Source organism: Pelophylax lessonae (genome assembly GCF_965119305.1).
Source record: "Pelophylax lessonae genome assembly, chromosome: 4".
Taxonomy (NCBI): Eukaryota; Metazoa; Chordata; class Amphibia; order Anura; family Ranidae; genus Pelophylax; species Pelophylax lessonae.
In genome coordinates, this window is record NC_138771.1 from 481,874,324 (window position 1) to 481,894,551 (window position 20,228).

Here is a 20,228-nt window from a genome sequence, read left to right on the forward strand (position 1 = left end):
GCCCCCTCTCTATCCAGCAATGTCCAAGAGTCTCTCGGCCGTCTCCTTATTGACTGAGACTCAGCAGCTGCGCCATTGGAGCCCTCTGCTGTCAATCAAAGTCAGCCAATCATGAGAGAGAGGGAGTGGGGCCAAACGGCAGCTCAATGTCTAAATGGACACACGGATTTGCAGCTCGGCTCGGGTGCCCCCATAGCAAGCTGCCTGCTGTGGGGGCACTCGACAGGAGGGATAGGCCAGGAGAGCCGAAGAAGGACCCGAGAAGAGGAGGATCCTGGTCACTCTGTGAAAATCGTTCACTTCACAGAGGAGGTAAGTATAACATATTTGTTATTTAAAAAAAAAAAAAAAAAAACTCAAGACTTTACAATCACTTTAATGCCTAGTACACACGAAGAGAAAATCGGACTAAAAAGATAATCTGATTGTTAGTACACAGCTTCTGAGAGAAGATCATGACAGTTCATGCAAAATTATCTGAAGAAACAAGCACAAAAAATGTACAATAACAGAATGAATGATTTTCTAATCAGTACAGTATTCGTTCGTAAAAAATTGAGTGACCAAGGCAGTGCATGCTGGGAAACAAAAAAATGCATTACAATAAAATACAAAACATCACATAATCGCGAGAAGTTGAATTATGTCTTACGTAACTCTAGTAACCTCTTTGTTTTCGATATGAGACTAGCATGCAAAACAAAATGGACAATCATTCATCCAATATTCTCATCATGTGTACCAGGCTTATAACAGAACTGAAAGCAAAAAAATAATTGCGCTGAGGTGCTAACAAAATTGGAAAAAACCTGCCATCTTACAATAGTGATACCAACTGCAAGTAATCATATACCATAAAAAGCAGCGCTAAATTCCCAAGTAAAGTGAATCTCAACTTGACATGAATACATACATATGGGTAACCAATACAACAATGCATAGAACTGTACAAAAGCCAAAAAAAAACACCTGCGCCTAACCAAAAATGATAATGAAATTATATTACCGTAGTGTCTTAGTGTAGTTGCCGTTTACCGCTGTCACGTGTTCCCACATCAAAAATATAAACAAAAAAAAAAAATCTGCAGCGCAACCAAACAATGTTTACCATACCTATAATCAGTAATGTGCAAATCTATACTTCAGCACATACATAAATATATATTACAATAATTAAGTACATACAAATACAAAAAGATGTGCATATAAGAAGAGTGCATATATGACAGTCCACCTCTGTGCACTCTGCCAAATCGCAGTCTAAGATAATATCAGGAGTGGACTGGCACTTGGCACCACGTGTATGTTAAATAGAGTGCACAGAGGTGGACTCTTCTTATATGTACATTTTTTTGTATTTGTATGCACTTAATAATTGTAATAAATATTTGTGTATGTGTTGAAGTATAGATTTGCACATTACTGCAGTGTTAATTTTGGCAGCAAATTTCAATTTAGTTTTAGTCTTAGTCTTAGGACTAAAATGGCATTTTAGTTTTAGTCCCATTTTAGTCTTCTGCAAGTTTTTTAGTTTTAGTCGTATTTAGTCGACTAAAACTCCAGTACATTTTAGTCGACTAAAACGTCCTACATTTTAGTCGACTAAAACGTCCTACATTTTAGTTGACTAAAACTCATTTTAGTCATCTATAATCGAATGGGTGTAGTTCTATTGTAATTTGTAATGCATTATTTAAGCATTTCTCTACAATTTCCAAACTCATTAAACTCATTATGTACTACTGCTGGTCCTGGAGTGAAAAATCGAATATGTTATTATTTATGGTATTAAGCTTTGAGCATGCACCAGTGTTAATTTTGGGAGCACATTTCGATTTAGTTATAGTCTTTTGACTAAAATGCCATTTTAGTTTTAGTCGTATTTTAGTCTTAAGACTAAAATGCCATTTTAGTTTTAGTCGTATTTTAGTCATCTGAATTGTTTTAGTTTTAGTCGTATTTTAGTCGACTAAAATTGTGTTAATTTAGTCGACGAAAAACGTTTTAGTCTACGAAATTAATATAAAAATAAGAGCTTATTATACATAAATTATTCAACTGTTATTCCAAAAAGGATAGGCGCAGATTAAAAAGGAAAGGTCCAGTAAAAAAAAGTCTATACAAACAAATCACACAACTGAAATAAAAATGAGTGAAAGTGGAAATGTGTATGAGACAGCTGTTGTGCCACTAACCCTTATCCTTTCAGCTGGAAAAGACATGTATCCACCACCATGTGTCACCATTAAAGGAGCCTCTCACCAGATGGAGTGGACCATTCATTTATAATGGTCAAACAGCGCTCCATATCATCCAAATCCCAGGAAGACTTCGAGCTCAGGATGGACTCTTGTTCCACCACCATTAGAAGTATAGCATAAGAAAATAAAATTGGTATAATCCCATGGTGAAGTATGTAAATATTTTGTTTAATAAAACATTTGCATAAAAACAGTAAAAGAGATATAAAAAAAAAACGGCTAACAGAGAATCTCCAAATTATGATTAGGCAGTCGACACATACAAAATAGCAATTCCGTGAATAGAAATACCTATGTATGTAGCAGGTTGAATTGGCCGTGCCAGGTACCAGGCTCCAGGGGGCGGGTGAGCGCTGTTTTACTATTTATAATCCACGCCATCTTGTAAGAGGTTCCTTTTAATAGTTACACATGGTGGTGGATACATGTCTTTTCCAGCAGGAAGGAGAAGTGTGGGGACAGTGTGGGGAGGAGTGTTAGTGGCACAACAGCTGTTTCATTCACATTTCCACCAATCTCTAGGAAAGAGGTGCAGGAGAATGGGTGCAAAAGCAGAAAATTTGGAAGCTGTGAGCACAATGGTGACAGGTGCACTTTGGTGGTAACTTCTGTTTTCTTTCCTCTGAGTCCCATGACAGTGTAGAAGACATACAGCTGAGAGCAGCCCTGGATGCAGTTGCCATTACATCACTTTTTGATATGTAATGCAGAACTCTGCACTCGGGGGGCATCAGGAGACAGATCCGGTGCTCCAGCAGCAGCCAAGAAGCAAATGGAATATAAAATTGATCATAAAACAAATTGTACAGAGCACGAAGTAGAGTAATGGATTTGTTTGATCCAGCTGACAGGGGGAGAGCTCTTCACATAACCCAGCAGACATGATAAGAAAATTACAGCTTAAATGCAAGAAAATAGCAAGACATCATCTTTTCTGCCTTCTCTTTTCAGGAAATCTGTCTGGAGAAATGTAAACTATGTTCCTGCCATAGAAGTGTGTGAGGGCGGCAGGTGTATATCAGAAGATGATTGTGGCAAATTGCACACTGTAAAAGAGATGGGATTCATTCACAGAGTTGGGCTGACTATAGGCAAGCACAAATAGCAGCTGCTCTGACCACTCAAACGGTAGTTGTTCTGGAGTGGCTCCAAGATTTGGAAGGTACAATGCACTGAGAAGCTGCTGAGTCATTAGCTTGCACAGCATAAAAGCAGCTTCACTGTAGTGATTGTTGGGTTGCTAACTATTGGGCCATCAAACTCAGAAGCCTGCAGTGGTCTGCCTTGTACATATAGGTGTGCGCAGCCTATTGCATTAGGGTGTGCACCCCAAAGTTTAAATACACATGCATGTGTTTGCCTACATGTATATGGCCCCGGTACATTACTCTCCCTGCTGGCAAAGTGAAATAGAAGTGTGTGGCACTTCTCTTAATGGCAGAGCAGGTCCGAGGGAGATCTTTCCCATCTCCTCACTGGCAAACAGAGCGATAATGCTAATGTGCCCTAGGTGATTAGGGTGGGCCCAGGCACACCCGGCACACCCTGTGCGCACGCCTATGCTTGTACATACTGTATATAGCAATGAAAGAATTATGAGCAGGTATGCCTTGGGAGTAGTCTATTCCTCCTAAAGATGCAGACACACACATCAGAAGCCCAGCACAGGTAAAATGTAAGCTAAAAACATCTGGTGTCAATCTGCAGGAATACAAACCAAAAAAAATGGAAACCACCCAGGTCAATTTATACCTGGCATAAGGTAAAAGGTGCACATAGGCAGGGCAGTTTACAAAATAATATGTCCCAAGATGGAAGCTCAGTTACACTGGAGTTAGCGGCCACACTATCAGAGGTCCCTTGGTTCATTAGTGTGGCAATCACATATACAGGGGCATCTCATAAAATTAGAATATCATCAAAAAGTTAGTTTATTTCAGTAATTCAATTCAAAAAGTGAAACTCATATATTTATATAGATTTACATATACAAGTATGTCCATGTACGGTGTAGTATGCACTTAATACTTGGCCGGTTTCCTTTTGTATGAATTGGTGCATCAATGTGGCGTGGCACAGAGGCGATCAGCCTGTGGCACTGCTGAGGTTGCTTTGATAGCGGCCTTCAGCTGGTCTGCATTGTTGGGTCTGGTGTCTCTCATCTTCCTATTGACAATACCCCACAGATTTAGGTTTAGGTCAGGCCAGTTTTCTGGCCAATCAAGCACAGTGATACAATGTTCACTAAACCAGGTATTGGTTATTTTGGGGGTGTGGGCAGGTGCCAAGTCCTGCTGGAAAAATAAATCAGCATCTCCATAAAGCTGGTCAGCAGAGGGAAGCATGAAGGGCTCTAGAACTTCCTGGTAAGGGGCTGCGCTGACTTTGGACTTGATAAAACACAGTGGACCAACACCAGCAGATGACATGGCTCCCCAAATCATCACAGACTGTGGGAGCTTCACACTGGACCTCATGCATTTTGGATTCTCTCCACTCTTCCTCCAGACCCTGGGACCTTGATTTCCAAATTAAATGCAAACATGTCCACAGTATGTATGAATTGCTGAAATAAATTAACTGTTTGATGATATTCTAATTTTATGAGATGCATACCTGTATTCGCAAATGTTTGCAACAAATTGATAAAGAAGTTTATTTATTTATTTATTCTTGCTGACTAGTAAGTAAGCATGCTTACTTAGTCCCGGTTCACACTACCGCGACTTCTTAGGCGACTTGGCCGCCTGACAAGTCGCGGTCCATTCAGTGCTATGGGAACCGTTCTAAAAGGAGCGACTCAAGTCTTGACTTCCATTATGTTAAGTCCGTGCAAGTCGCGCCGAAGTCGCGGTACACGGCGACTTCACTAGTCGCCCCCGAAGTCGTGTCACCATTGTGTGAACCGACTCTTAGGGTCCTTTCACGCGGGTGGTCCGTATGTCCGTATATCATCCCATCCTTTTGCGGATGATATACGGACATAATGCATGTCAATGGGATTGCGGATGTCAGCGGATGAGATGATGGGATGGGATGGGATGATATGCGGACATACGGACCGGATGACACAAGTGTCATCCGTGTCCGTAAAAAAAAAAAAAGTCCCAGAGCGGATCAAAATACAGTCCGCTCCGTGTGAAAGGACCCTTAGGCTCTTTTTATATCATATTGTTCAGTAAACTGCCTTGCCTAAGTGCTCCTTACTTATGCTAGGTATGAACTGACTTAGGTGATTGCCTGTGAGAGCTACAGGAAGGGTTAGTGTTAGGGTTAGGCCCTGTTCACACCTGAGCGATTTTCTGCTAGAAGCTTGTAGCTCTAAAATGCTCAACAATCTCATTAATTTCAGTGACTCCTGTTAACATATGAGCGTTCTTTCGCCTGAAGCAAAACGCCTGTCGCTCACAAAAGTACATGAGTTTTTGGCCCCATAGACTTTAACCCCCATGGCGGTAATCCCGAGCGTGACTCGGGGTGGATTTTTTAGTCCAGGATCGGTATCCCCGAGTCACGCTCGGGGTAGATGTGCAGAGAGCGCAGCGGTGTCTCTTACCTTCTCCCGCCGATCCAGCGATGATCTCTCATTGCTGTGACCGCCAGCCGAGAGTCCCGCCGCTCGTCCGTCGGTGTGATGACTTCCTAGTTCCGTTCCCTGCAGCAGCAATGCTGCATGGGAGCGGAACTAGGGAGGGAAATTCAAAACGTTGCACAAAACACAAACACATAACACATTTTATATATATATATATATATATATATATATATATATATATATATATATATATATGTATATATATATATATATATATATGTATATATATGTATATATATATATATATATATGCACACACATATATATATATATATATATATATATATATATATATATATACACACACACACATATGTATATATAATATATAACGCATGAATTATAATCTAATCAATAATATAATTTTATTATATATATTGTATATTATATAATAAAATTATATTATTAAGTCGATTATAATTCATGCGTTTGTGTTTCAAATTTATCACATCTGGGATGTCTACTAGACTCTTGTTTTGGTCAGGTTTAAGTCAGTAATTACTAAGAATTGTAGGCCTATAATACGTAACGCCAAATTTCCATGAAAAAAATTGTACCGCTTTTGGTATATAATTCCTGACATAATCATACCGCCAGGGAGGTTAATAGAAATGCCTAAAAACATGTGACGTGAGCCTTTTACAAGCGTTTTGTTGCTTATTTTCTGCACAAACAGCAGCTCTCCATCCCTAATTAGACATGTGCAGAACAGATAAATGAGTTAGGTTTTCGTTAAATTGCCTTTCGTTTATTAATTTTCTAACGAATTAAAAACTTTAAGAACAATTTGAATTCGGATCAGTCGAAAAATTGAATTGTGTGGGAAGAGTAGCTGGTTGTTAAGCAGCGGGCTGGGAAGCCGGCCACTGTGTCCTTAACAACTGATGAGTCATCAGCTGTCAGCGGGCTTCCCAACTGACTGCTGAATGTAAAAAAAAAAAGAATGCCGGCAATAAAAAAAGTAAAAAAAAAAAATAGGGGAGTTCCCCCCAATCTGTACCAGGCCTCTAAGATCTAGTATGGATTTTAAGGGGAACCCCATGCCAAAATTTAAAATAAACTGCATGGGGTGCCCCCCCCCCAATCCATACCAGACCCTTCTCCGAGAATGTAGCCTGGCAGGCCAGGAAAGGGGCTGGGGAACGAGTCCCCCCTCCCCCCTCCTAAACCATACCAGGCCACATGCCCTCAACCTGGGGGGATGCTTTGGGGGGAAGTCCCCTAATTCACCCTAATAATATATTGGGGCGTTAAAATTGGAAATCAACACATCTAATATGATACAATGATCATTGGTAATATGGACTATATATTACCCCAAACAGGAGGAACCTGGGTGGGAGATGAGAGGTTGATTTGTTTTTTGTGTTTTAACAATATTTATTGGGTTGTCTTCTTCCTCACTGATGCATTATCAATTCTAATAACGAAAAAATTAGGAAAAAGAATTAATTGTACCTTGAGAGGCGGTTCACCCCACTTGTAGTCCAGTGCGTTTTTTTTCTGTTTCAAAAAGGCATGGAAAGTAGATTTTATGGTTTCCAATGGCATCGTTCACACCAGTACGGTCAGTTCCAGTGCGTTCCAGTTCCAGAAAAAAAAGTATAACATACTGCACTTTTCTGCACTGATCTGCACTGCAATGCAGTAAAACAAATCAAAAATGTTTTTGTTTTCTTATATAATACTGGGATGTTGGCACTGAGCTTGAGCTCATTAGTTTGGGAGTTCCCTTTTCCTTTTTATTCGTTTGTATGTATAAGAAATCTAAACATGTATGGTTAACTTTTATCCCTATTCGCACATGTGTATTTTCCGTTTGTTTTAGATGCGGTGCGTGAAAAAAGTGGGTGTGGCTACACGGCAAACCGGACTGTCAGTCAGAGGATCGTAGGATGGTTCCCAGAGTCTCTTGAGCCAGTGTGGAGGTGGTGAAGACTCGGGGGAGCGCATTCTGTCTCATGTATTGTAGCATTGTTGATATGTATCTTATGTGAGTGTTTTGGAACTCATTTCAATAAACGTTTCAATGTGTTACAGTATCACACTGGTGGAGCTTTTTTCTTCCTGTATGTTACCCTTGGAGTCACCAATAGAGGAAAAGGACAGGAGAGGTTTAAGCCCATCTAGAGATGTCAAGTAACTTTTAATCTTTCAGCGCTTTTGCCCAACTATGCGAATGGAGGGCAATAATATGTGGTGAGTGTCCATCTGATGGGAGCAGTATTGGATGTCACACAGCGGTGGTAGTTTTTTGGTGATTAATCCTCCATTCACAGGACTCACTTCTACTTGAGGATGCACTGAATTCAATTTTGTGGGACTGTGCATTCATTCTGGACTTTTTAGCCCACTTTTTTTGGATTTTGTTATAGTACTTTGGTCTCGCAAGTAATTTTGCTTTACTAAGTATCAATCACTTTTGCGTTGCTGGTGTTCTTTCACATTTTAGTGTGTTTTTCACTTTTGCCAGTTAGTATAAAAACTGCCTGCTATAGACACAGTTCCAAGTGCGCCAACATGCAGGCTCAGTCTAGGAGATGTCTTTGTTTTTATTTTATTTGCAGAAAATTTAACAGAAGGATATGGGTGCATGATACTGCAAAAATCAACAGGGAGGACAAACTTCTTACAAAATCCTCTTAAAACAGCCATGACTGGAAGTAATGGCTGAATGGTTAGTAGTTCTTGGCGCAGACCCAGTCCATCCAGAACTCAGTTCTCTCTAGCAAAGCTTAGAGTCCAAAACCAGGTCTTACTCACTATGTCCTAAGACAGCTGTTTGCCACCTAGCAAAACTCTTAAGTGAGAGAGACAATGATCCTTCTCTGGGCCAGATTCCAAGATGATGCCCTCCACCAACAAAAAATGTTTTAGCATATCTTCTCTAGGCCCTCGGCCCAGCATTTGAAGAGGCCCAAATGTCAACTCCCATACACAGACTGCTCCCAGGGGCAGAAGCCGTGAAACCCTCCTAGCAGAGAAAGGAGAACCCTCTACCCAGGCCTCCCCAAACATTTATCACCTCCCTCAGCCACCTTCTGAACACCCCCTTTCAGGGAGTGGCTGGGGGGTCTGATTCATATTCGTAAATGGGTGGTTGATCCTCCTATTCTATTTTCTGGAAGCTTTTTTCCAGAAGCAGAGTAAGTGCAATCAACCACCGACCTTACAATGTTACTAAACCCACAAGGATAAAATCAATCTGTGTATGCATTAAAGCATGCGTGTTCTACTTACTGTGGAACCTAAGGGGTTACTCCTCTGCATTGTGTAAAAAATGCTGTTTGATCCTGTCTTCTCCTATCCTCCCCTTCTTCCACAGCCCCCAATCTATCTGCTGATAGTACAGAGTATTGGGGGCACTCTGCACATGCTCAGTTTGGTGTGTATTGCTAGAGAGTTTTTTTTTTTTGATGGGAGGGTGCATGTAATCAGCACAGGGCCAATCAGCACTGTCCAGACAGAGGGTCAGGAGTCCTGCAGCCTCATAGGACAGTCAGAGTAGAATGAAAACTCCTCCTACAAGCTTTAACTAGTGCTCAATCGGACACTGATAGGAGTCACAAGACTGCTATATACTACTGAAAAAAGGTATTTAAAGTTTATATTTACTAAAATAATTATATTTCCATGTTCTGTGTACTGTGGGAGACCAGATATAGTGAATGCAGGCTCCTGGATTCAGCAGCACTTTAATGAAACCCTGACCAGGCTGAGAAAAACAGCTCATACCCCATTGAATACAGTAAAGCCAAAAATGAAATTTAGCCTAAACGAAGCAGGGTACTACATTTATTTACAGGTCTTTGAGGAATGGATCCAAACAGAAATAATACAGGTCAACACTCCTATTTTTAATGGCTGGCAATGCACTGCATTTGACTTATTAAAATTTGTTCATAACATTTGTTTTTAGATTTGAGCTATATAAAGATTAGCTGTTCTAATTATATTGTTAGTATGTTATTAGCTCATCTGTGAGGTAAGAGATAGAAGGGCTTATAGGAATTTTCCCATGAGATGGGCTGCTTATTTGGCTCTACATCAACATCAACTGCTACAGCTTCAGTCTGCAAAACAGGTCTAATCAGACAGCGAGTTTATAAGAGCAGTTTGTTCTCTTCAGGGATTTTCAGAGGCATGTTAGGTTAATGTTTCAGTCACAGTCTCATGTGGTTTCTTTATGAAAAAGCTTTGGTGTCAGGATTGTGCTGCTGGTACACTGCTATCCAACATCCAGAGAACCAGTGTTCTTTACTTGAATTTTATGGAGATGAACAAGGAAAATGGACACTTACACAATGGAAAGAGATTATACAATAGCAGAAGCAAATTCAAAAGGAGTTTCTCTCTGCAAGTATTATACATTATTTAATGATGAAGAAAGGAAAAAAAAAAAGGAATAGCAACCAGGCCTATGATCATTAAATTGGTATGCAATCAAATACCAAAGCGTTTCAAGTCCAAAAAGAAGGAGAGCCCTTCAGCTGGGGACCATAGAACTAAAAAAACATCCAGTTGTCTATGGGACCACTCTAGCTTGTGGGCAAAATTCCAGTTCAAAGGCAGAGAGAATCAGAGAGAAGAAAAAATTGGGGGGGGGGGGACATCCCTGTCCCGGAGGCTCAAGATGAAAAATATTAACACGCCGTACCAGATTACAGTTCTAAGATGATGGGAAGTATTCAAGTCTGGGCTGCCAGATACGCAGCAATGTATCGTGTTTGTCAGTTTGTAGAGTAGTGATGTTCGGAGTTGTGTGTATGGAACTGCCAACATCCAAAATTTAATGTATGTGTGATGCACGGAATTGCAACAAGAGAAACCCCCCCATGGACTTTATAGGCAAGAATAAGTTTTAAAAAGGCAACAACGCCACTTTTATTAGTACCAGTTTAAAAAAAGGGGGAGGGCTAGGTACGCCCAAGAGCGATACATGTTGCTAACAGATATGCAAATAGTGACAAAGATACAAAGATTTTATGTATCTTTGTCAATATTTGCATATATGGTAGCAACATTTATCACTCTTGGGTGTACCTAGCCCTCCCTCTTATTTTACACTGGTACTAATAAAAGTAGTGTTGTTGCCTTTTAAACTTATTCATGCTTTCACCTGATTTCTGCCTATAAAGTCCATTTGGGTTTCTCTTGTTGCACTTCTGTGCATCACACATATGTTTTTGTCAGGTAGAATCACTGTCATTTTCTTATTCACTAGGGTGCCGCGCACCCGATTTTTCACTTTATCGAATTTGAGAATAGGCAATCCTCTGTTTCGTGGCTGAGAATATATGGGTCATGAGAGTGCGCTCTGGTTTGATAGCGGCTTCTATCGGTTTGAGTAGGAGAGCCTCCCAAGGGCCTCTTCGTAAGTTTATGTGTAACACCGAGTTGACCATGTTGTAGACTCTTATCCACAGTCTTTTGACCTTAGGGCATGTCCACCATATATGCTTCATATCACCTAGGTCTGAGCAACCCCTAAAGCATGTAGAAGGGGATGAAGGGAGACATTTAGCAATTCTAGCCAGGGTAAAGTACCACCGAGACAAGACCTTGAAAGTTTTCTAAAGTTATTACGTTACGAGAGGAATGAAATAATGCTTCCCAGATCTTATTCCAGGTCTCAGGGGTTTGCGTGGTGCCAAAGTTCCTTTCCCAATTAAAGCAGTAACATGGGGTACGCAAGTTAAAAATATTTAGAATAGAAGAATATAAAAGGGAAATGAGACCTTGGGTTGTGGGGAACGTTCTGGTTTCAAACGCAGTTGCGATCGTTGACCAATCATGTTTTTTTGTAAGGGTTTTCAGCAAGAGGAGGTAATGGAATTTCTCAGAGTCTGAAATATCATATGCATCGCATACTAGCTCATTATGCCTCTCTCCTGCAGGGTTTTTTTTTTTAGGTGAGTATACAACCACTTTAAAGGGCACACTGATGGGGATATTCGATGTAATATCCGTCAGCCTGATGGATGCCCTCGCCTGGAGTAGACAGTGATTAACACTAGCGGCGATAGCAGCTGCTAGCGATAATCATAAGAGAATCTGGCAGGCTAGTTATACCCAAGTTGATCAATCGATCAACTTGGTACATTCAGCCTGCCCATTAACCGTTCGAAAAAAAATTTTGCTTTTTTTTTTTTTTTTATTAATACCTAAAAGACACTGACACTAAGGCTGGCCATGCACAGTTAAAAATCTCAGCCAGTTCCTGATAAAAAGAAAAAAAAAAAATGCAAAATGTACACCATTGTGCCAGGAGCAAAATTATTTATTTGGGTTGTTCTTTGGTAGTAGGTTATGGTAATAGCAATAAATATACAGCTACATTTTTAAAAACATATTTTTTTACTATTGTGTGCCACTTTTCCTTTTACAATAAAACAATCAAGAAAAATTTGTTACCATTTACTACCAAATGAAAGCCCATACTGTCCTGAAACAAAACCAGGTAAAATCCACCTAGATACAAGAAGTACTGTAGTTGCAATGATATTTACACTTTTCCTAGCCCATGTCAAAGTTGCAAAACTGTGTTCAAATGTTAAGATTTGTTTTACCATTGTCATGAAGTGGTTAAAGTACAAAAAAGATCTGCTAATATTTTTTTGCTGCATATGTTCAGTTAAACTTTATTATCCGGAAAAAAGCTGAAGTGGTTAAGACTGTAGCTAATACTGATGTTACATCACACCGTGGCAATACTATGCTTCCCAGGGTGAATTTAATGAAATGTTAACTTGGATCAGGACATATATAGTGTAATAAAACTGAATGGAAAATAGCTACTGCACAAGCCAACAAATAAAGCCAAAATATATATCACGTTCCAAAGAAAAGACGCACGTGACAACATTAGAACGCAGAGATTTTAGTAATTTTTTTGGTAAAAGATCTTAAAAACATTAATAAATATTGCCGGAGATGACATTAAACTTCTTTTTGTTTCAAAGTAGCTACAATTTCATATTTTGCCTAATACATACAGGATCTCCAAACCTAAAATACAAGTTGCTTTAAAGCAACTTTGATGCTAAGAGCACCTTCACGCTATTTAGGTCCGTTGCAGTGCATTACTGTACATGCATTAATGTGTGTTGTGGTAAGGCAGTCCATTATTTACAGTGGGCTACTAATGAATGGCGGCGGATAAAAAAAAAAACATCACTTCAGAATTTTTAAACTTAGCTGTGTTGTTACTACAGTTACCATCTGCTATAGTTGTCCACAGAGGGTCATCCTAAATGAATAGCCCAGCCATGCACCACACAAAGTAATGTGCATTATCACGTGTTGCAGCAAAGCACATTTCCGCAGTGCATAGATGAAAAACCAGCCATAAAAAAAAAAAAATTAAAAAGTAGTCTGTAAAAAAGAGTAAATAATGTGCCTTTGTTCTTTACTCTCTGTAGGAGCTATGTTCACTCAGGGACACAATAGTGACAACGTCTAGCAGGTGGGACCACTGCGCATGAAAGGTGATGCAGACACTCAACATACCCATAAGCTAAAGTTTCAACCATTAGGTTTAGCTCTGCAAGAAGCAAAATATTGGAGGAAGGGGTGGCAAGATTGGTAAGAATTGTTACTATTCTTCTATGGGTTTTATTTTCAAGGGTCACTTCCAATAAAATGATAATTCCAGTACCACAGTTTCTCCTCAACTCATGAAAAGAGGTAAAAATCCTTTTCATTTAGGACTATACTAAAACATTTGAAAACCTACAGAGAGACCACGCTATTTCTTCACAAGGCTTATTTGACCACAGACAAATATCATCTTACTTACAGAAAAACTCTGTCCCTAATCTACATTATAACAAAAAAGCCCAGTCCTTCTGGACACTGTCATCTTCATTCATCTACCACAAAAAAAGATTACATTATTCTACAACCTCTTGCAAGCCAAAGATACATTTCTCAAAGGCTCTACCCTCCAAAAATGGGAAGCGGACCTGCAAATGTCCTTCACAAATGACCAAAGCCATCCACTATAATGCCACTTCCACTAAATGTACAAACTACTGGGAAATAGCCCAGAAAATCTAACACAGATAGTACCTTACTCCTTGTTCAATTAGTTCAATTTTCTAACCTAGATGATAAAAAATGTTGGCGAGTTGCAATCAGATTGGATCCTTATTCCACATATTACGGGATTGCCCACACATCCGCTGCTTCTGGAATAAAGTTTTCCCTAATCTCAGAAGTCATGGGATGTATAACCGCCCCCACCCCAGCCTTAAAGAGGAGTTCCGGCCTATTTTGAAACTTTACTGATTCCTGGAGCGCACACTATGCTGATCAACAATTGGGCATTTTCAATTTTTTTCGGGGGTCCCTTACCTTATTTTCAGGGCATTTTTGATTGTACTTCCTCCTTCTCCCCCCTCTGTGGCCACGGCCACCGACATCACTTCCACCTCTGCATTGCATCCTGGGAGCTGTTTGTCATCACTCCCAGGAGGCTGGAATCAGGAAGAACTCCAAGAACACTCCCTGGAATCAGGAAGAAGGACACAGCAGATTACACTGTGGCTTCAGATGCCCACGTCTAAGATGGTCGTGCCCAGACAGCGTTTTTAAAAGTAAGATTTTGACTAAAATCCAATACTGTACACCTTGTAAGTATGAGAATAGCGGTTCTGTAAAGGACGAGGGATTAGTATTATAGGGGTATTTTTAGTTAAAAAGGGTATTTGAGGCCAGAACTCCGCTTTAACTGTTCTTAGTTTGGGAATTTATAAATTTATGCATAAATTTAGGACTATAGTCATACACATACTTTATGTGGCAAGACTAATGCCTATGCTCAAATGGAGATGCAACATGGCACCAAATATTTCTGATGTTAAACTTCAAGTTAATTTAATTAAAAGTTACAAAGCGTGCTTGGCAATCCAGTCTCAAACATACAAAAAAATTCACTATGACTTGGAACGTCTGACCAACACCTTGGTGTGGCCAAGGTGTTTCTAGAATTAAAATGACAATCGTGTGATTTTCAGTTGATGTTTTTGAATGTTCTACGCTTACCTAGATATGTTCTGTCTAAAAATGTAATACCCACTTCACTTACTAGCTATCTCTCCATGCTTGCAAGTGATAAATGTTATTTGTTATTGACAATTGAGTATTATTATCTCACCCATTGTACTTACTACATTGTAAACCATTTTTGAAACTAAATAAAGAAGATACCTTAAAAAAAATTCTAATTCCAGATTACCAGTAAAATTGTATGGAACTTCTAATTGCACCAGAAAACCTTGCAGTTCTGTTAAAGTAAAAATGTTCCTCCAGTAATTGCTAGAAGTGGTGGCAATAGACTCACAGGGAGAATTTTTTCCTTGGTCCTGATTCTGGCCCATGTATGTCATCTATTCATGACCAGTAAACAATGAACGCATGATTTGCAACAGCCATTCTCAATGTTTTCAATATGGAGGAACCCTTGAAATACCCTTCTGGTGGGGGCGGAAGCTGATGGCCGCATGAGCTGAGAGCTCCCACCGTGTCCAGGGATCTCCGCTGCTCACCACGCACATCAGACGCCCACATCAACTCACTAGTTGTGGGAAACTGCCCTCAAACTCCAGGAATGCCGAGACGCCAGAGAGACCCACCGCAGCCATGGAAACTAACTTTATACTTTCCGTCGTGGCAGACGGACTACACCAAAATGGCACCCGGACCCACAATCAGAGAGCCGTCGACTGCTCTCTAGCGGTGGCGGCTCTCCTTCATGGCAATGACGCTGCAGACTCTGCAAGCCCTCCGCAGACATCAGGGAGATCTACTCCCTCTACTAGAAGCCCAGCGAAAGCAAAACCCAGGAGAAACTCTGTGACGAGACCCTTGCTCGCTCGCTTCCGCTCTCCTGACACTCCTCTGTTTCTAGTGAGTCAGCTTGCAGATCGCAACGTCTGATGGTTCGGTCAACCATGGATCCGGGATCCGAACTACAGCTATGTGCCGTTCGGAATCCATTAGAACAAACACCAAGCAGGCTGTATGTAAGTTCAAACAGGAAGACAATTTATTGGAAGCACACAGCACACTTTTATACAGAACTTGGAACATCCTGCCCCCAACAACCGCCCTCCTATTGGTCAATTGCAGTTCCCCTTCAGGTCCTCCTTAGCCATGCAAATGAGGACTTGAAAATGAGTCAGCAGGGATTGGTCCAGCTTGGATAGCTTGACCAGAAGGACTGTTATGTGTAATGAGACAGAAGCCCCAGGGGGCAATCAATGTACACAATAGCCAGACACAGAACAATGGTTCCCTAACAAGCCCCCAATACACATTACTCTGAGTGTCAATACATCCCTTAGCAGACAACAGGTGAGTTCATTAGCACACCCGACAATAGGTGAATGGAAAGCCACCTCAGACAAAAGCAAAATTGTTAGACAGTCTGTCTCCTCATTGAACTTCCTGGAATGACCATATTAGGAGCTGTACTTCCTGGTCAGAGACCTCATGGCAAATGGGAACAAATCTCAATATTTCTACATGGAGACCTTGCTGAAAAATATGAAGCAATCCAAACCATCACCCATCTGTCCTTATATTCCAGTGACGGTGAACACCGTCACAAACTCCCTGACAGAAATACCCTTCTGGTCTCAGGGGAACCCTGCTAATAACTACTATATCTACAGCTCACGGCACTTTAGTGTGATGGTCAAAAAGAAAGAATGCTTCTTACTTTTAGGAACAAAAGGAAGTGTCCCTCTTTTATAGATAGCTAAAAAGATCACTGGTGTCAGCAGTTACTCATCTGAGAGACAGAAGTTGTTCGAGAAACCCCTAGCAACCTCTGGAGAAACCCTAGGGTTCCACTGTACCCTGGTCAAAAAAGGCTGGTTTAGAAGTTTGCCAAATGTTCAGAGCAAACAAAAGTGACAGTATACATGTAGGCAGTTAGGTGGTCCTGCTTCCTGCAATGTTACATGGCTGTTGAGATTTCCATAACTGCTTGTGCTCACTCTATTTGCTCCCTTAAGAATCATGGGAATTGTTACCCTAAAACGAAGCCCCGACACGGTCGCCCGGGTTTGGCGGCTCCGGCGCTGTGAGTGGCCGGAGGCGCGATGACGTCACTCCTGCATGTGCGCGGGAGTTACTTTCCGGCTAGGAGCCGGCAAAGAGCTCCGAAGGTCCGCCGGACATTCAGAGCGCATGCGCCGCTGGTGTCAGCGGCTGCATGCAGGGCGAATATCTCCTAAACCGTGCAGGTTTAGGAGATATTCATTTTACCTACAGGTAAGCCTTATCATAGGCTTACCTGTAGGTAGAAGTTTAATGGCGGAGTTTACTACCGCTTTAAGGACCAGGCCTATTTCTGTCACTTGTATACAAGTTAAATTCAGAATTCAGTATATTTTGCTAGAAAAGGACTTAGAACCCCCAAACATTACATATAGTTATATATAATAAAATTAATTTGGGTACAGTGTTGCATGAGTTGTCATTCAAAATGTGACAGCATTGGAAATAAAAAATGCCTCAGGCAGGAAAAGGTGAAGTGCTTAACCATGCCCCTTAGGCCGCTCCCACTGTTAACAGTTCGGAAACACTCACTATTTGCCACCGCAAAGTGCACGTGTGCCACATTACTACTCTCCTTGGGGGGAGTATTGGGGTGAGATTACTACTATCCAAAAGGTGCCTCAGTTTTTATAAAATCCAAGAAAAGGAAAATGAAGAACATTTTCCCTTCCTGGTCACCTGCCTGCTGTAATTTAACCAATACACACTTTTTGCTATGGTTCAACGTGTGCACCAAAGTTCACTATGGCCCTATAGTTTCCCTGATTCTCAAGTTCTAAACTTGGAAGGTATAGGTGATGTGGTCAGGAATTATGAAACCGCTGCATAGCTCAAGCCTGGTATTGAGCTACTACAGCACATACAATAGAGGCAAAAGACCTCGCTCCCCCTCTCTGTCAGGCTGATGTGGGGGATGTGGATATGACCTCGGGGGACTTGGGAGATGCTGGCCCTCTCCTGTCGCTGGACTCTGGGCCTTTGGCCCCCCCTGAGGCGGGAGCGGCGCTGCAGTTGGGGCCTACCTCCCCTTCCATGACCCTTGACTCGGAGCCCACCCTGCGGGATATCCTTTCAGCGGTCACCACTGGCAACGCTAACATCGCTAGATTGGCTGGTGAAGTTCAGGGCATGAAACTAGAACTGTCCCTAGTACGCCAGGACATGCAGAAGCTGCGGGATCGCACAGCTGCATTGGAGGGCCGGGTTAGTACTATAGAAGATGAGTGGCAACCATTACAGCGGGATGTTCAGTTTCTCCACTCTATTACTACAGCTAATGCAGCCAGATTGGAGGACATGGAAAACCGCTTGCGTAGGAATAATGTGAGGGCAGTGGGAATCCCTGAAAAGGCGGAGGGGAAACACCCTGTGGATTTTATTGAAGCATGGCTGCTGACAACCTTTGGCAAGGATTCCTTCTCCCCTATGTTTGCCGTGGAGCGGGCCCACAGGATCCCTGCTAGACCTCCTCCGCCGGGAGCCCCCCCCAGACCCTTTCTATTCAAGCTGCTCAATTACAAGGACCGCGATGTCATCCTGAATAAAGCAAGAACCACTGCTGATCTTTCTATAGATAATGCCAGGGTCTCTCTGTACCCTGATTTTTCTGCTGAAGTGCAACGCAGGAGAGCTAAATTTCTGGATGTTAAGAAGAGGCTGCGTAGGCTGAATGTGCCATATTTTATGCTTTATCCTGCCAAATTGAAGGTGGTGGCGAATGGATCGACACAATTCTTTGACAACCCCCAGGCCGCTGTGAACTGGCTGGATAGGGAGGAACGTCATCTAGCCCGGCAGGCACCCCCCTGAGTTTGGGGACGCTGTTATCCTTTACTGGCTTTGAGTTTCAGTCTATGATGCGGAGCACTGACTGTCCGTTTCCAAGTTTTCTTTTTTTTTCTACAGTTGGTGTTTTTTACCCCCCAATAGGGGTATTACATTTGGGATCACCGCTCGGCTGAGCGAGACTGTCGTGTTTCCCCCCAGATTGATTGTATGCGGTTCCTTTGCATACTGTGCCCCTATCCTGTTGTCCTGCGGGGACATGCTGACTCCGTGGAATGGAGAATGGTTTACTACTGGGCCCTGTTGGCCCCCTTGACTTTGTTTTTTGCACTGCTGCTTTTCCCCCCTTCCCTACCTCATGTTCTTTTTCAGGTGAGACCTCTCAGGCCTAGGACTCTTCCGGCTGCAGATGGCTGGCGTGGACTGCATTTCCCTCTCTACTTACCTACGCACTCAGTGCGCATGCTCCCGGAGACTCTGTTCTGGCGAACTATGGCTGGCGGTGGGGAGTGGTATGTCGGGTGGTCTGGGGGAATTCTGCTGTTACATTTATATTGTGTTTTTGTTAACTCATGGGGCTCTCACAGCTTAATGCATTAATCTTGTCCTGGAATGTTCGGGGCCTGGCGGATGGGGTTAAGCGTAAAGCGGTATTTGCATATCTTAGGAAGCTTAAGCCCACTATTGCTGGTTTACAGGAGACCCACCTGGTGCGCACTTCCACGCATTTGCTACGCTCTCGGGCATATCCTGTTCAATACCATTCTGTTCACTCCTCGTATTCGCGGGGGGTGAGCATGTTGGTGTCCAGGGAGGTGGCTTTTGTGTGCCTGCGCAGCAGGGTGGACGATCTGGGGAGATATGTTTTTTTATTATGCAAAATTAATGGTTTTCTGTGTATTTTGGCTGCTGTCTATGTCCCTCCACCCTTCTCCCACGAGGTTCTCCGTTTATTGGCACAATTTATGGCACCCCACCCCGATACCCCAGTATTGGCCGTGGGGGATTACAATAATTATCTTGACCCGGCACTTGACAAATTCCACCCCTCCTATCACGGGCCCGCCCCTATTTCACGCCCTACGGCGTTTGCTAAGTTTTTGACGGAATTGGGCCTCAGAGATGTTTGGAGGGACAGGCAGGCCTCCACTAAATGTTATTCCTGCTATTCAGCCACTCATGGAGGACTGTCACGCATTGATTTGGCCCTGGGGAATGACTCTATGAGGCCCCGGGTGACTGATTCGGCGTACGAGCCTCGCCTGGTGTCCGATCATTCCCCGCTTTGGGTTAGGTTTTCGGTTCCGGGCTCGGGGACTCGTGGGCTGTGGCGGGTGAACCCGTTCTGGCTGACGTTGTTCCCTGAGCCAGATCCGATTGCACCGGCCTTGGAAGACTTCCTGGCTGTTAATAGGGGTTCTGCCTCCCCTGCGGTGGTGTGGGATGCCCTTAAGGCCTTTTTGCGTGGTCAAATTATCAAAGGGATTACTATGGTTAAACGTAATTCTGCGCAGTGGGAG